Source organism: Petromyzon marinus, chromosome 44 (assembly GCF_048934315.1).
Source record: "Petromyzon marinus isolate PM22_M1 ecotype Great Lakes invasive population chromosome 44, UKy_Petmar_22M1.pri1.0, whole genome shotgun sequence".
NCBI classification, from domain to species: Eukaryota; Metazoa; Chordata; class Hyperoartia; order Petromyzontiformes; family Petromyzontidae; genus Petromyzon; species Petromyzon marinus.
The window spans coordinates 4,139,439-4,156,791 of record NC_133710.1 but is presented as its reverse complement, the minus strand read 5'-3'; the positions used below and the strand labels follow the sequence as shown (position 1 = coordinate 4,156,791).

Below are 17,353 nucleotides of genomic sequence, written 5' to 3'. Positions count from 1 at the left end.
GAGGGGGTGGATGGTCAACACCACTCCCGGCCGCCTTTGTCTCCCCAGTGGCTGATGTTTACACATCGCACCAGGTACTCATTTGATGCTGAGTCGACTTTGGGAAGGCAGAGGACCGGTTCAGATAGTCGTCACTGGTGTTGGTGGCCGTGAGCGGGAATTGAACTCGGGTCGCCCGGTTCATAGCGCAAAGCGCGCTGACCGCCGCATTATCGCTCCCGAAGCAGACGCAAACAAACACGCGCACAGACAGACACAACATCCGCCATTCGCCATTAAGTGGCGGAGACGTCACCACAGCGCTTGTGCCAGACCATGTGCACCTTGAGGCCACGTGAAGTATCGAACGCCCGCTGGGAGGTGACGGGGCAGACCCAGGTGCCGCGGGTCGACTGACTGAGATGACTGGCTGATGCACCACCTGTGCCCCCTACTGTGCCAACTTGCTGTGCTTTAGCCACTCGGCGCTCCGCTCGTTGTTGTGAGAGTCGCTCCTCCGCCCTCCGTTGTTGTTGGAGGGCGACTGCCTCCAACTGCCCAGTAGTAGCGTCCTTCACGAGCCTCCTCCACAGAGGCCGATCTTGACACCGCTGGTACCGGTCATCGGCAAGTGCACTCAGCTCCACATCCTCCTGTACCACATCACTTAATCTCTTCTCTATCCCGTGCCGCGCACAGACACCCAGGCGCACGGATGAAGAGGCCACAATCTGCAGCGAAGTAAAGGTCTCCGCTATGCGGAGGTTAATCCACAGCCCGTGGGTTTTCAGCTGAAATATTCTTTCCGCAAAAAAAGGCAATCAGCGGGGGCTTTACTCGGCAAATGAAATATGCTCCAGCCTACTTGAACTAATTTGCCATAAAACATACTCATCAGGAAAGCACACACCAAGCTAATGCACTGTCTGTTCTCCGCATTGAGGAAAAAGTTGCACTTCAATTACGTCCATTACATTTTTATCGAGTTCGGTTATTAATGGAAGAAAGGAAGAATAAGAAGAAGAAAAACCTGTGGGTGCTGGATGCGTCCTACGTTCGCTGGAGAGCTGTCACTCAAACCCGAAGCGGCGTCCGTCTCTGTTACATCACGGCGCGAAGGGCCGCGCTCACGGACGCGTAGGGGGGTATGCCCCGGCTCCCTGCGTGGTGGCACGGCGCGTGTGTACGCGCTGGGCCCAGTGCCTGGTTTAAGCTAGTGCGGGGCCTGTAGCATATGTTATAAAGGGGCCATAATTTATGTTTTAAAAAACAACATGGTAAAACACACATTTTTTACTTGCATAGTAAGGAATTTGATTTTTTCAATTTGCTATACAGCCAGATAATACGACAATTCGCTAACCGTAAACACCCAGCCGTTCATAAAAGTTGAAGGCAGTATAGTACTATAGTAAGAGAGCACATGCAGAATCACCGAACCGGAATTGATAGCTCGAAAGCATTTAGCGCGGGGCCCTTGAAAGTGCGGGGCCCGTAGCATTTGTAGCCAATTTTGCTACCAGGATAATCCGGCACTGGTTGGGCCCCATCTGTAATGACTTACAACGCTCAAAACGGCCTTGGTCCTCAGTACCTGCAGTCCCGTGCCCCCCTTGATCACGTCGGGTAGATACAAGCTTTGCGGTACTCAGGCCAGGCCCTGCGAGCTCAACCGAGAATGTTTAATTCTACGCTGGGCGGTTCGTAGGTAGGGGCCTGCTCGAGTGTGGCGCCTAAGATGCGGAACTCTCTTCCGCGGGGCACTCAGATTGGCTCCGAGCACCAAACGGTTCGGGAAACTCTGCAAGACCTCATTCTTTCCTTTTAGATTTTCCTTGAGCATGACCCCTCATTTTGATATATTATATGTCTTGATTTTATAGGTGGGGACTAACCTACGTTTAATTCGAACTGTAAAGTATTGCGATGCCCTCTTGTCGAGTTTTATATATATATAAAGTTGAATGAGTAAACGAACGAGTGGACTCGTCCACGGATCCCATAACGATTCGTCCCGTGGAGGTGGTGAGCTCGAAAGCCAAGAGCCGCTCGCAGGTGAGCTTTGATGCGGTGCTTGATTCCCGTTCACGGCTCTGAGTTAGATGTGAAAATGCCACGCGACTATGGCAGGGGAGAGTCTACCCAATGAACGGGCCACTGTTATGTTTCCTACAAAGTAGCCCTTTATATATTTTTTAAATCGACCCGGAGGGATGATGGGCTGAGGTCAACCTCCAAGCCAAGATCTGAACTCGCAATGTTCAGATAAGCAATTATCTCGTTTGACCACCGTCACTTGGCCAGATACGGACAATGGTGGCACGAGGCATGAGCAAATTAATCTGCATAAGAGGGCATTCTAGTAGCTGAAGGAGCTCCGGATTGATTATATATATAATTAAGGGGCGCCCCCAGCAAAATCAGCTCAAATTGAGATCTTGAAAAAAAAACTCAATTTCAACAACACCATTAAAATTTAACACGTAGGCTTTCGCAAATGCACAATTCTGGCAAATCGCCCGATCAACAAAACGTCGTGCTACTCAAATTCTAAATGTTGTGGATTTACTCTCTAACACACCAGTGGGTTGAAGTGGAAACTAATTGGCGTTTTGTTTACGTGACAAATCCCTTACTGTGTCGGGTGGTGGAGGGTTACGACAATCTAACCCAAAAACCTTTATTATGAACACCATTAAGTAAATTTACATAATTATAATTACACTATGTAACACAATTTTTGTTCCTGGGTAGTAAGTGTTATGTCGTAATCGCTTATGCCTAAAAAGCATAGAAAATGGCTATTATTCCCTACAAACTTTGCTTTTGTGACCAGGACAGTGATATTTTGAAATTTGCTTATTTTCAATGAGAAAACGGGCGATTTTTTGTATTTTAGGTCACATAAAGTCAGAAAAAAACAACATATGAATCAAAATTAACATGTATTTATACTGGTCTTTGAACGCCGCTACCAAGGACAGTATAACGAGAACATGATGGGAGACTACATTTGGGGGCGGATTCGTGAAAGTGATTTACCGTATAATCGTTAATCTCGAAAAACTACTCACATCTAAATCTTTTGTAGTAATTTTTGTATTACTTTAGTATAAATACATGTAAATTTTGATTCATATGTTGTTTTTTTCTCACTTTATGTGAACGAAAAGACACAAATTCGCCCGTTTTCTCATTGAAAATAGGTACATTTCAAAATATCACTCTCCTGGTCACAAAAGCAAAGTTTGTGGGGAACAATAGACATTTTCTATACTTAAATTTTGATTTACAGCTTTCGTGACTGCAGGGATTCATATTCTTGGTTCTTTCGGTAAAGTCACGTAGAAGGAAAACAATAAAATAATAAAAAAATTAAAATATTAAACAATAAAATTCTCACGACGTTTCGACTGCAACACAAGCAATCATCATCAGGTGTGAAAAACACAACAAGAAAAAATATTTTATTGTTTCCCTTCTACGTGACTTTACCGAAAGAACCAATAATATTTTCTATACTTCTTAGGCATAAGCAATTACGAAATAACACTTACTACCATGAAACAAAACAAAAATTAATTGTTACACAGTGATATTATTATATTTCGATTTAAAGCTTTCGTGACTGCAATGATTCATCTTCTTTGGTTCTTTCGGTAAAGTCACGTAGAATGATAATAAAATAATAAATTGTGTTATTTTATTTTATCAATTTATTATTTTATTATCATTCTACGTGAACCAAAGAAGATTATTATTATAATTTCACACAACTGTGCTGGACCGTACTTGACTTGCCGTGCCTCGTCCCACGCCAAAGAATGTCAGGAGGCGCGCGTGCAATATAAATGATTAGACATTTTAATTATTTGTTATAGATTTTTTTTAATATATATTGTTTCATACATATTTTTTGTAATATATTTTCAATTTTATATATATAAAATCTACACAAATTATATATAGACATTTTTATTTTCTTGTTCTTCTTCTCCAATTTCGTGTCCCCCGAGTGGGGACTCGCACGGCCAAACGCCGCCGCCGCCCAGCTGCGCGATCCGCCGCGAGACGGGGACCTTCTCACTCCTCCCCCTCCACCCCCCTTCCAAATTCCCCCAGCCAGATGATGCCATTAGCGTTATTACACAAACAACTGCCGTAACGGCCTCTATTCAATTACCTCGATTGGCCACAGCTGGCGAGCGGGACAGAGGGTTTGTCTATTTTTTTTAAATGTAGAAGCCCCTCGACCGATCACTCTGCTGCTGGCTCCGAACAGTGCGGGAGATGTGGGGTGGGGGGTAGGGAGCGGTAGTGTAGCGGTTAGCGCGCTGCGCTACGAACCTGGCGACCCGGGTTCAATTCCCGCTCACGGCCAACACCAGCGACGATTATCTGAACCGGTCTTGGGCCTCCCCTAGGCCGACTCAGCCTCAAATGAGTACCCGGTGCGGTGTAAACATCGCCACTGGGAAGACAAAGGCGGTCGGGCGTGGTGCTGGCCACCCACCCCCTCGTGCACCGTTCCGGCTTTCATAGGTGCTCGGTAACAGCACTTTCGCCTCCAGTCTCTTAAGGCTATACGGGGGAGCTTTGTCTTTGTGGGGGGTGCCAGGAAGCTCCCCGCTCTCTCAGGGGACAGCGCTACCAGAGCAGCGCCGACATCGAGTTGCCGGCGCCGTTATTACCGCACGCTGGCCCAGATATGCGAGGACCATCACCAACTCTGTGGTGTATATATATATATTTTTTTGTTAAGCCGACAGGTAAGTAAAAATAATAATGGGGTAAAGGTGTAGCCCTGTGGCTTGCTCGAGTCATTGCTGGCGGAAGGCTTCGTACGAAGGTCAACAGAGTTCCTCGCCAGAGGGTGCATCGGCCTACTCTTCCACGTAGGCCCCAGACATCCAGGGAGTTTAAGTGGAAGTGATTTCCTGCTCCGGTGAGCGTTGAGGTGGTACCTCATCTTTCGTTTCCAGCCCTGAGCCAGTGGTGGAAATTCCACGTTCCTATGGTGGGGCGCGAGTTTATCCGTAGCAAAAACCACCGCTGTTGACTTCGGCACAATGTGGTGCTCATTTTTTTTTAATCGACCCCAGAGTCAACACCACGTCCAAGATTCGAAGCCACAACTTTCCATCACGCGGCCAACTTGATTGACAGCGGTGAACCCATTCATTCGGCTGGATGGACAGGGGAGGCGAGGAGAACGGGGATTGTTTAAGAGACCTGTCCTATTATTTTAGCTGCAGCGCCGGGAAATGGAATCGAACCGGCGACCCCTGGATTACAGCTCCAGTGTGCTAACCATTTCACCGCCAGTGTGGCAGGGTCCCAAGTAATGGAAGCTAAATAATGCATCGCGAGGTACCCAATCTATTCCTCTCTTGGGAGCGCGCGCCCGTGTGTGTGTGTGTTGTGTGCGTCCGCACACGTGTGTGTGCGTGCGTGCGGTCAAGTGCAAATATTCACGTGGGAGAAGACACGAGAGGGTGTGGACTATCCTGCGACGTGTACATTGGAATGGCTGTACCTGAGTGAGCACACGCACAAAGAAAAAATATCCCCCGGCATAGCCGATAAAGACTGTTGGTGCAGGTGCTGTTCGCGAACAGCTATGAATGCCGGAAAGGCACGGGAGGGGGTCGGTGACCAGCATCATGCCGGGCCGCCTTTGTCTCCTTAAGTGGCGATGTTTACACATCGCACCAGGTACTCATTTGAGTCAACCTCGGGGAGGCCCAGGACAGGTTCGGATAATCGTCACTTGTGTTTGCCGTGAGTAGGAATCAAATTTGGGTCGCTGGCTTCTTAGCGCGGCATCCCGATAGCTACGCCACCGCTCCTCGCACGACATACACGCGCGCGTGCATGCTCACACACTTGCACGTTCAACAGATTGTGTGCGTCAAGCTATAATTGGCTGCTGCAGTGGTTGGCACACTGCCCTTTGAACCCCTGCAACCCGAGTTTAATTATCGGCCACGGCGAAGATTTGGTGGATAGTGATATCTGATCATTTAAATCTCTTTCTAGTTAGATAGCATAAATATAAATGTGTCCTTAACCCGCCACCACGCGACACAGCCAATTAGGAAGGTTTGTCACGTAAACAAAACGTATCAATTCGCTACGAGTAACAGCACACCGGTTGTGTGTTGGAGAGTAAACCCACAACAACATTTACAATTCAAATACCGTGACGTTTCGCCAGTAATTACAACAACCAGCATCATCAGGCGATAGCCAGATTTGTGCAGAAATCATCTTTCGTCCTTAAGTAGAGGAATGAGCCAATCAGGTGCGAAGGCCAGGCGCGGGGGGTTAATGCATGCATATAAATGACATTGGATATCCATTACCGACTGGGTTATTCATAGGGTAATCAACATAAATTATGCATGCACATTGCGCTTGTACACAATGCCGTGTTTTGTGTGCACGAAAATCGCAGTACCTGTTGTCCGCTCACAGTTAATCACCATCGACCTGTGGTGGTGAACTGTATAGATATGCAGTTGAAGCAGTGGAGACCTTGATGATTCGCTTCCAAGCAGCACTAAGCCTGCAGCTATCTCAATTTTGGTAGTCGGTGATATCCGAATCCATCCTGAGCCACCGCCTCCCCCCCCCCTATACTTCACCAAGAATGGTGAAGTATAGTCAAACAAACGCGATGGTCATCCCGGTCTGGAGAGGCCTTCATCCAGCAGGGCTGTACATCTGGAGAACTGATAGCATCATTCTAAAATCCACACGACCACGGGGAGAGAGACTTACAAATTCTAAAATATTCGGCGGGCATCAGGGTCGGGGATCGAACCCACGACCTCCTGTATACCAGGCGAACATCTCGCCACCGCGGGCCACCAACATCATGGCAGCACTGCGTGTCCACGGAAGCACTGCGTGTCAACGGAACGGCGATCGCGCTGAGTGTCGCTCCTTCGTACGTGTCGTGCATTTCCTCCCCGGGCTGTCCACTGTGCACACCGCACGAAAGCCAAACTCTCGTAAAATGGTCATTGGCCAAACATCCTAATGAAGCAAGCTCATCTTGAGAGAGTGTTTGGAGACTCAACGAGGCCCTCTTGGGTAAATAATTGCCATCATTGTTCTTGTTATCACGCGCTCAAGGTCACGCCAAGGTCACTCGCTTGATTCGTGTTTTCCATATACGGCTTATTATTGGGTACAGTTTGTGCATAACATGTTCTATGATCACCATAATAGTGTTCTTCGTTCATTTAACCAGCCATTCTTGAGCTCAGGAGATGCTCCACTCATTCTTCTCCCGGACATTAAGCCTATCATTATATACGGAACGCATCAGTTGACGAGAGACCAGGCCTAATTCGGCTGAAAGCACTCTGGTCCCCACCGTATTTACATAATGGGGGGGGGGGCGAGCGGTTCCTCGGCTCGCTGTTCGTTTCGCGCAGGTGGGGGGAAAAAATAGGTGTAGCGAAATAATTAATCGGCTAAACAGAAGCGGAGAATTAAAAACATAAGCACCACGACCAACGGAAACAATTTTCTGCCCGACGGCTTAGTCACCCACTTACGTGCATCTTGCACCGTGGAAATTTCATTATCGTCATTAGGATATGGGGCTAACATACGCGCAGCGTGAAAACACACACACACAGAATTGATCTTTAGCAAAAGGGCATTATTCAAATTAGCAGCGGCGGGGTGGGGTGGATTAGTGGGGGGGGGGGGGGGGGTATACAGCGGGAGAGGATTACTGTGGCGGCGACTACAGATCTTGGAGATACGCGGCGCAGTGCGAACGTGGAGAACGGTCACGACCAATCCTCGCGATTGGAGCCGAACGGCGGCTCGTCAGCCCCGCGCCAGGCTTTATCACATCGGGCATCGCGACGCCTCGAATATCCGCCGACGGAGAGAGCGCCCCCCCCCCCCGCACACAACCCTCGCGAGGAACGTGGCAGCAGCCCCTCCGTAGCCCAAGGGCCCCCGCAGCCGTTTCCACGGAAATCACTTTTAATCTCCCTCCATTACGCGTTATTGTTTTGATGGCGTGGCGGGGGTCCGTACGCATGCAACATTTAATGGCATTGTTACCACACACACACAGGCGCACGCAGGCGCACACTTATCATTATGAATCACTAATGCTTTTGAGAAAACTGATAACAGAGATTTCTAACTCGGCCAAATTGTGATGAGAATGACAACTCCTGACGGTCGGGGTTGTGAGAGTCCCAGCGCCCGGAGCTCATTACAAAGCAACGTCGGTGTCGGTCGGGGGCCATGGTAGTTATCGCGATCCGTCCCCCAGAGCCGGTTTTGTGCGCAGCCTGATGACTCAGCTCCTGCCACGGCCCACTCTCATTTCCGCATCGTCCGTCCATTCCGTTTATGTTGAGGACCCTGTAGGGTCATTCACAAAACCACTGCGTGCCCATTTTTCTATTTTTGTCCGTCCAGATTATTTTATTTTTTGCTCCAGTAAAGAATTACCATCCTGAGCGTGGCTCCATTGGCTTCAAACGCGAACGTCAAACAATTCGCTGCGTCCTGTTGTGCTCTGGTTTCACCGGCCAGACTTCTGCGAGATGTGGACAAAATTAAAACTTGAAACTAGGCCACGAATCTCAACAATGCATTGAACAATGAAAAGTGATTTGCATGCTGCGATGCACGCGCCAGATTCGCTGACAGTGGAAGAATAATCTGAAGAAAGGCCACCGCGACGGCGTTATTTTTTCGCGGCTGTGCTGTACGCGGGCCCCCCGATGCGCGTGGTTCAGGTTGACGATGACGTTTCGCTCCGCGTGCTTCTTCAGGAACCGAATTCGTTTCATGAAGAAGCTCCACAGCGAGGGGAGCCAAACAAGAGCACGTGGCGCAAACTTGAAAGAACGCATTTTGGAGAGACCTGGTCATTGTCCATGAATGTCAACCTAGACAGTTCCTTTTTTATTTAAAGCTTTCGTGACTGCAGGGATTCATATTCTTGGTTCTTTCGGTAAAGTCACGTAGAAGGGAAACAATAAAATAATATTATTTAATATTATTATTTAATATTATTTAATATTATTATTTAATATTATTTTATTGTTTCCCTTCTACGTGACTTTACCGAAAGAACCAAGATATCAACAGTTCATGTCTCCAGTCTTACCGAAGCTATTAACATAAGGTGTGTACAGGATGTGTGGTGAATGTTATGTTGGTCAAACAGGACGAATGATCAGCACGAGACGCAAAACACATCAGAATAAATATTGAATTATCCCAAATACAACTGTCAACAGTGGCAGAACACACTTGCCAACAAGGACACTCAATTAATTTTGATAATGTTGAAGTTCTGTGCAAAACTAGCTACTACTCGCCAAGACTAATTAGAGAATCTATCGAAATTGAAACAAATAAAAAAAAACTTTAACCGTTCGGATAGCTACCGCCTTAGTGCTGCGTGGAAGCGAATCATTAAATGGTACATAATGCAAATGCATTCCTACAAAGGGTAGTTTACTTCAATAGGGATTACCGTTGGGACGGCTATTTTAATACACACAATAGGCAGGAAGGACAAGTTCAAAGAGCTCGCATAATGCATAATATGCGTTGGATCTGTTTACGTGACAACCCTTACTAGTTGGCTGTGTCGGGAGGTGTCAGAATTTAACGACACATTTTTATATTTACGCGATCTAACCCAAAAAAAACTCTATTACGGACTCTTCCTCCTGTGCGGGGTTGAGACATCATCCCAGAAAATAAAATACGTGGCACATCCCATTGAGTGGGCCATCTTTCCGCAACGAGGAAGGGAATGATTTGGAATATTCGTACAGCAGAAACAGACACAATGCAGGTGGCGCAAGCGACCTCACTGACGCAGCAACAGCAGCAACAGTAGCAGCATCATCCTCGCGTGTCGCGCGATGGGCGTTTTAATTCATGAATGTAATCTTTGTTCGCCGGTAGGAGCTGCAGATTTATCGGCGATCGCGGCCGTTGCGCAGCGAGAAGAAGCGCGCCCATCAGGGGAGCTCGGCGTGTGGGGCAAAGCGGCAATCAGGTGGGGTGGGGGGGTCACGCGGGGTCAGGGACGCTGTCGCACGATCCGTGACAAGCCGTCCAAGGCAACATCGTTGTCCGTGTCGACAAAGCGAATCTCAGTTTTAGAAAGGAAAATGATCTCCCCATCCTACCATCACCCCCCCCCGATTGTGATATTCGCATCATGTTGTCACGTGATGAAGCGGTGTTCATATTGTCACGTGATGAAGAAGTGTTCATGTTGTCACGTGATGAAGGGGTGTTCATGTTATCACGTGATGAAGGGGTGTTCATGTTGTCACGTGATGAAGGAGTGTTCATGTTGTCACGTGATGAAGGGGTGTTCATGTTGTCACGTGATGAAGGAGTGTTCATGTTGTCACGTGATGAAGGGGTGTTCATGTTGTCATGTGATGAAGGGGTGTTCATGTTGTCACGTGATGGAGGGGTGTTCATGTTGTCACGTGATGAAGAGGTGTTCATGTTGTCACGTGATGAAGGAGTGTTCATGTTGTCACGTGATGAATGGGTGTTCATGTTGTCACGTGATGAAGGAGTGTTCATGTTGTCACGTGATGAAGGGGTGTTCATGTTATCACGTGATGAAGGGGTGTTCATGTTGTCACGTGATGAAGGAGTGTTCATGTTGTCACGTGATGAAGGGGTGTTCATGTTGTCACGTGATGAAGGAGTGTTCATGTTGTCACGTGATGAAGGGGTGTTCATGTTGTCATGTGATGAAGGGGTGTTCATGTTGTCACGTGATGGAGGGGTGTTCATGTTGTCACGTGATGAAGGGGTGTTCATGTTGTCACGTGATGAAGGAGTGTTCATGTTGTCACGTGATGAATGGGTGTTCATGTTGTCACGTGATGAAGGAGTGTTCATGTTGTCACGTGATGAAGGGGTGTTCATGTTGTCATGTGATGAAGGAGTGTTCATGTTATCACGTGATGAATGGGTGTTCATGTTGTCACGTGATGAAGGGGTGTTCATGTTGTCACGTGATGAAGGGGTGTTCATGTTGTCATGTGATGAAGGAGTGTTCATGTTGTCACGTGATGAAGGAGTGTTCATGTTGCCACGTGATGAAGGGGTGTTCATGTTGTCACGTGATGAAGGAGTGTTCATGTTATCATGTGATGAAGGAGTGTTCATGTTGTCACGTGATGAAGGAGTGTTCATGTTGCCACGTGATGAAGGGGTGTTCATGTTCTCACGTGATGAAGGAGTGTTGATGTTGTCACGTGATTAAGGAGTGTTCAAGTTGTCATGTGATGAAGGGGTGTTCATGTTGTCATGTGATGAAGGGGTGTTCATGTTGTCACGTGATGGAGGGGTGTTCATGTTGTCATGTGATGAAGGGGTGTTCATGTTGTCATGTGATGAAGGAGTGTTCATGTTGTCATGTGATGAAGGAGTGTTCATGTTATCACGTGATGAAGGAGTGTTCATGTTGTCATGTGATGAAGGAGTGTTCATGTTGTCACGTGATGAAGGAGTGTTCATGTTGTCACGTGATTAAGGGGTGTTCATGTTGTCACGTGATGAAGGAGTGTTCATGTTGTCATGTGATGAAGGGGTGTTCATGTTGTCATGTGATGAAGGAGTGTTCATGTTGTCACGTGATGAAGGAGTGTTCATGTTGCCACGTGATGAAGGGGTGTTCATGTTGTCACGTGATGAAGGGGTGTTCATGTTGCCATGTGATGAAGGAGTGTTCATGTTGTCACGTGATGAAGGAGTGTTCATGTTGCCACGTGATGAAGGGGTGTTCATGTTCTCACGTGATGAAGGAGTGTTGATGTTGTCACGTGATTAAGGAGTGTTCAAGTTGTCATGTGATGAAGGGGTGTTCATGTTGTCACGTGATGAAGGGGTTCTCACGTTGAAGTATCTGCGACTGGGAGCGCGTTGCGGAGGATCGCGGTTCGAGACTTCATTTTTTCACGAACGTGTTTTTTGGCACGGCTTCCTTCAGCGTTCACCGTGAAGGGTGTAGCAAAGTAGCGAGGGTGGACAACAAAACCCGAGCAGGATTGACCGGGGCGGTTTGCCGGACTCGAACCGCGAACCTCTGCGACTCGCGGCATACGTGCTGCTGTTAGGTCACGTCACCGCCCCAAAAAACGCCGAGGTCAGTATCGAGGCCACTCAGCGCCAGCTGCTCAAGGCTAAGAACGGTGCCAAAGCAACGGATGGCCTCTAGGCCGAGTCCTGCGACCAAGCCTGCAGGCCCTAGGCCAGGGATCGGAAACCAAAATAACAAGAATAGACAATTTTGTTCGAATTCGGTAGAGAAAAAAAACACGTCAATATTTCAAGAGCCGCAATGCACTGTGGTGAAAACGAGACGTTGGTCCTTTTGTTTAACGTCGTCACGAAGCAGTCCTTAAAGAGCCGCATGATGTCTCAGGATGTCGCAGCTTCCCATCAGAGGCACAGGTGGAGTGGGCATCAATTTGAGCGCCACGTTGGTCAGATGTTTACTACCTCGCCTGGCAAACAGGAGGACGTGAGTTCAATCCAGACCCTGACGCCTGTATAATTGATATATGGAGCTTGCGTGTTCTCCCCGTGGTCGCGTGGATTTTTATCCGGGTCCTTCCGTTTTGCCCCTCCACATTTAGAAACGTGCGTTTAAAGTGTTTGGCCGTTGTAAATTTCCACGCAACGAGCCACTTCGTTGTGCTCTCGTTTGTGGCCAGGTCGCTTCTGAAAAAAAGAGCTACACAGCTTAGCGGGCCCGACCTGGCAAAAATAAAAATAAAAAACACAACCCTTGTATAGTTTAGTTTATTCTTTTAATAAAACGTTTTCTTATCGGGCCCTCTTAAAAATAAATTATTGAAGCATCCGTGCAGTGAACGCGGCGAGAATCTGGACGCGTGCGCCCATGCGTTTTATTTCGTCCGTACCTGCTTTTGAAGCGAGAGTTGCTTCGAGAACAGCGCAGAGCACGCCCGGTACTCCAGCTGTACACGCACATTCACGACTCGATCTGGCACTCGATGTACGGCACAGAATTACTCACGGCGGCGGCGATCTAACGGGACAGATGCGCGCTTAAAAATCAACGGATCGTTTGAAAAGAGGTGGGGGGGGGGGGAGACCTCCACGTTATTGCGTCGTCTTTATTTCTTAATTAGTTGGCTGCAATTCTGCGCCGCTTACCAACTCAATTAAGGCGTGGAGTGATGAATGACGGTGGCCAGGCCCACGCAGGCGGTCGAGCTTCCGCGGCACCCTTTCATGTCGGGGCCCGAGTGGCGTATCTCCCGCACACAGCGCCCAGCCTGTCGGCTCGTACCACCCCGTGGTGTCCTGGGGAGGGGGGAGCAAGAGGGGGGGAGAGCGGTTTGCTTTGAAACTCAGCAACCACCCCCCGCTAGGAGGACACCCGGTGACTGGCCATCACCCGCTTGTCCTAGTTACGTGCGGCGAATACTGCGGTTCGTAAGGGCTTCGCGGTGGCTAGGAGATGTTAACTACCTCGTCTGTTATACAGGAGGTCGTGGGGTTGATACCGACCCTGATGCCTGCTGTATATTTGGAGCGTGCTCTCTCTCTCTCTCCCCGTGGTCGCGTGGATTTTTCTCCGGGTCCTCCAGTTTCCCCCTCCACATTTAGAATCAACATCACGTGCTTAGAGTATTTGGCTGCGAAACATTTTCAGACGATAAGTCACTTCGTTGAGCTATCATTTGTGGCCAGGTTCGCTGATGGAAAAGAAAAGAGCTATATCTCAGTGGGCATTACTTTGTTAAAATAGAAATGAAAAAAAATAAAGTTTAATAAGTTAAAATAGTTTGTTGGTGGCATTCTTTAGCAATGCGTGGATGTGTCGACTGATGGTAATTACGATGGAGAGCGCCCATATCGGCCGAGGACACGTGGAGGACGCGTGGAGGACACACAGAGTTACAGAGACACGGGGGCATACGCCGGTACATGGACATACGATGACGACCCCCCCTCCCTCTCCCGTATAGTCTTTTAACAGACAGTTCGGGAAAGTGTTAGCGAGCACCTATGAATGGCGGAACGGCATCGGGTGGGTGTCTAGCACCACGTCGTGGCCGCCTTTGTCTCCCCCGTGGCGATGTTTACACACCGCACCAGGTACTCGTTTGAGGTTGAGTCGACCTAGAGGGGGAGGGGGGGGGCTTTGACCAGTTCAGATAATCGTCACAGGTGTTGGACGGCAGCGGGAATCGGGCTCGGCTCGTAGCATAGCACGCTAACCGCTACACTCATACAGCCCTAACCGACTGTAGGCCCACACAGCTGCACACGCACAGCTAAACACACACGCAGAGATTATCACGCTACATTTGCACGCACACAACCAGCGACAGACACACACACACAAACAGCTGTTTACAAACACAACGGCGAGCACACACACATACCACCTAGGAAGAGCGACATTTTACGGAATGACGACAAGTTTTGATATCCGATCAAGAGCTTTTGGATTTTGCCGACCAAACCTCAGAGATGCTTCCGGGGAACTGAGTTAACCGTGGATAATTGTTGTTTACTCGATGTTCCGTTGACCACATCCGTGCTGTGGAGTGTCCTTGCGTCCTCGCATGCGTCTCAGGCGTTGTCGTGCGTCGACCGAGGATGATGCTGATGATGATGAAAGTTGGGAACGCAACTCGCTGAAGACTCAGTCGGTGAGGCCTCCTTTGTGCCAAGCAGCTTATGTTACAAGGACGACCACAGACCAAGTCCGCTGTCAGTGGCGACAGTCACAGGAAAATCACAGGGTGGGAATGTGCACGCTAACAATGTGACAGTCACCAGTCATCAACTGTTGCTTCCCCGAGCTGTCAGGGATGTCTCTTCTCTGCCTCTCGGCGACAGTTGAGGCTCAAGACCGTCCTCCTCTCTAGCTGTGGCTGTTCTGCAGTGGCCTAGCGTGGCGCAAGTAATGAAATGGGGCCTCCTGTCCAATATCCACGATCTACATAGCCCGGCGTGCGTGCCACACTGCCCCACGGGTTCTGGTGCTGTTGCACCGCCTGTACTCTCGAATGGTATGCAAGTTACCCGTCTCTATTAATTTCTTTGGCCCATAACTTTACCATTCTGACCTTTTTCCTTACCCGGGCAGAAGCCTCCTTCATCGTCATCACGACCCATGGGCAGGTGGCCCGGGTGGGTGTCCACTGCAGATTTCGTCATTTGTTTCCACTTTCCTCTGTCCTGTGCCCAAGCGGTGTCACATCTTTCTGGCACCGATCTCTTACGTCGTCAAGCCATTCTCAGCCTCCTCCACAAAAATAAAACAAGTAATCAACGCATTTCCATCGCATGTCTTTGATGCACACATGACCCCTATTTCGACAGCACGTTCAGATGCGGCCACGTAAGGAGACTTTTGTAAATCAAAATCGCATTGTGTAAGTCGTATTCTAGAGACGCGCGAGAGAGAGACGGACACGGGTAATTAATCCACGGTAGGTCGGGGTCTTCAATGCATAACGGCCCTCCGCAGCGCCAGCTCGCGTGGTGTCGGTTGAATTTTAGGTCAAAGTAGGAATTCCATTACTGCCACCGCTCCCGCGATGAACCCCACTCGCCGTCTTTTGTGGACCCCGGCGACAGAACAAAGCTCCCCCACCACCCCCCCCCCGGAGTCGGGGGAAATGCTCCACCACGGCGGATGACAGCGAGGCGCTGCCCGCCAGCTCCTCCTGAGACGCGCGGCGTGCGAACGTAGCGCGCCACGCTTCCAACCTCCCCCCCCACTCCCCTACCCCCCTCTCGCCCCCAATTTCAATTCCCAATTCTCACTTTTTTTTCATCGTCTGGAAGAGAAGCACTCGCTCCGATCCAGAGTGCAGCGCTCAACTCCAAGGTAGCCCCATTAACCACGCGGGGAGTCCCCCTGCCCACGTGTCGAGTCGCCGCTCGAGCGGCTGAAACGAGGCAATCGCCGCCGGCTCCCGCTCCGAAATGCGCAAACGCCGGCGGAGAGTTTTGCGCTGGGCCGTCGGTTTTATTTCACGTACTCGATTACGCCACCGATTATTTTAGTACACGGTTAGCCTACCGCTTGTATGGGTTCGATTGTACGACTGCCCAGATTAAATAACAAAAAAAAAATACGCAAATAAAATCGCGGGTGGAAAGAGGTCTCACTTCTCGGTTAAAAACGAATTTCTTTAGAACTGATCTTTGCGCGTGTTTAGTTTGTTGTCCTTCGCCCGCACCTTCGATTAGCACGTTTGGTTACGTGCGGTGTGAAAGAAGTCCAGCATACATACATAGTATAATAATAGGGTTTTCCCCCTTTTTTCGGGCGACAAAACTGAAAACTTTTGCAAGGAATCGTGTTTACATCAACCACAATACTTACAGTTAGAATGCAAAAAAAAGGGAAAACCCTATGATTATTATATTTTAGTACTGGCAAAGGAGGCCTCATGATATACATACATATTCTTTGGTTCTTTCGGTAAAGTCACGTAGAATGAGAATAAAATAATAAATTGATAAAATAAAATAACACAATAATATTCTCACGACGTTTCGGCCACAACACAAGCGGCCTTCATCAGGTGAAGGGACGAGACTGTCTGGTAGGACAGCGCTGGAGTGTACTCCAGCGCTGACTTTACCGAAAGAACCAAAGAAGATGAATCATTGCAGTCACGAAAGCTTTAAATCGAAATATACATACGTACTTCTCTCCCCACATTAGAGGCACAGTCCTCCCCAATGTTATCCCTTCCCCTTTTCTCCGCGCTGCTGTCCAGCAGTGATCTCCGAACTCTGTGCAGCCGTCTCCCTCGGCGTCTCTCCCCCCCCCCCCCCCTTCCTTTCGGTCACTACGCCATGTCAGTGTTCGTATCTCACCGCTCTCCTCAGCTGTTCTCATTACACCCCCTGCACGTTGCCCCCCGGGCTTCATTTCGTTCGCTTTAACATCGGTTACCATAGGGTGCGTGACCCAAAGTTATTCCCTTAACCTAACTCGTACAATTTCTTTCACAACGTACGTACTTCTCTCAGTACCGAGTCCCAAATGGTACAGCGACAAAAAAGTAGAAAAAAAGCTTCCCTCTCCACGGGAACACCTCTGAGAAGTCGCGCGCCTCTTCATTGGCAATAACTTTTTTGTTCCATTTTGTTCCGGTGGCTACAGGCAAAACGCTTTGAAACGAATTGTGCCGGGAGACGAGCAATAAAAAAAAGAACACCCCCAACACTTTTAGACTCCCCAAACAACCCGCAATCGCTTCTATCACGGCCTACCACGAGTAAATTTCATCCCGACAATAATTAAAATCGCTACGAGAGGAGAGAAATATCGGCTCGT

The 17,353-nt window shown here is 48.7% G+C and overlaps 1 long non-coding RNA gene across 1 annotated transcript in view; it reads right to left on the bottom strand.

Annotated features, from left to right (window-relative positions):
- LOC116951908 (uncharacterized) overlaps positions 1-15,597 on the bottom strand; it is a 93,586-nt gene extending 77,989 nt beyond the window's left edge. The window contains exon 1 of the long non-coding RNA XR_004404357.2: positions 12,939-15,597. This is a non-coding gene — a long non-coding RNA (uncharacterized LOC116951908). The remainder of the gene's footprint in view (positions 1-12,938) is intronic.
- Positions 15,598-17,353: the final 1,756 nt, after the last annotated feature.